This window comes from Rutidosis leptorrhynchoides, chromosome 9 (assembly GCF_046630445.1).
Source record: "Rutidosis leptorrhynchoides isolate AG116_Rl617_1_P2 chromosome 9, CSIRO_AGI_Rlap_v1, whole genome shotgun sequence".
NCBI lineage: Eukaryota > Viridiplantae > Streptophyta > Magnoliopsida > Asterales > Asteraceae > Rutidosis > Rutidosis leptorrhynchoides.
In genome coordinates, this window is record NC_092341.1 from 326,572,882 (window position 1) to 326,573,970 (window position 1,089).

Consider the following 1,089-nt stretch of genomic DNA (forward strand, 5'->3'; position numbering starts at 1 on the left):
ACATTAATGCGCCAGATTATGAAATCAAAGGACAAATTCTACACATGGTGACTAATCAATGCCAATTTAGTGGTGCGCCGAAGGAAGATCCAAATGAACATTTACGTACCTTTAATAGGATCTGCACACTATTTAAAATCCGAGAAGTAGAGGATGAACAGATATATCTCATGTTATTTCCCTTGACTTTAAAGGGAGAAGCCAAAGATTGGTTGAAATCGTTACCTGAAGGGGCGATCGATACATGGGATGTTTTAGTTGAAAAATTTCTTAAACAATTCTTTCCTGCATCTAAAGCCGTAAGACTTCAAGAAGAAATTGTTACGTTTACACAGAAGCCAAATGAAACTCTATATGAGGCGTGGACAAGATTTGGAAAGTTATTAAGAGGATGTCCGCAACATGGTTTAGATACCTGTCAAATAGTACAAATATTCTACCAAGGATGCGACATCACTACAAGGAAAGACATAGATATAGCAGCTGGTGGTTCTATTATGAAGAAAACCGAAACTGATGCTTATAAAATTATTGATAACACTGCTTCCCACTCACATGAGTGGCACCAAGAAAAAGATATCGTTAGATCATCTAAAGCAGCTAGAGCCGATTCTAGCCATGACTTAGATTCCATTTCCGCAAAGATAGATGCTGTCGAGAGACGAATGGAAAAGATGACTAAGGATATTCACTCAATACGAATTAGTTGTGAGCAGTGTGGAGGACCACATTTGACAAAAGATTGTCTCAGTATTGAATTAACAATGGAACAAAGAGAGAATATTTCATACATAAACCAAAGGCCTGGAAATAATTATCAGAATAATTATCAACCGCCAAGATCGATTTACAATCAAAACCAGAATTATAACCGAAATATTCCATACAACAACCAACAAGGTCCTAGCAATCAACAAGTATCCAATAATACTTACAACCAGCAAAGACCTAATTTTCAAAACAAACCACCACAATAAACCGATGATAAAAAGCCGAATTTAGAAGATATGATGACGAAGCTAGTTGAAACTCAAACGCAGTTTTTCACATCTCAAAAACAAACTAATGAACAAAATGCTCAAGCATTTA

The 1,089-nt window shown here is 36.1% G+C and overlaps 1 non-coding gene across 1 annotated transcript; it reads right to left on the reverse strand.

Annotated features, from left to right (window-relative positions):
* Positions 1-302: 302 nt before the first annotated feature.
* Positions 303-409, reverse strand: LOC139869897 (small nucleolar RNA R71). Its single transcript, XR_011766477.1, has one exon. It is a non-coding gene; the product is annotated as a small nucleolar RNA R71 (small nucleolar RNA).
* Between the last annotated feature and the right edge of the window lie 680 nt (positions 410-1,089).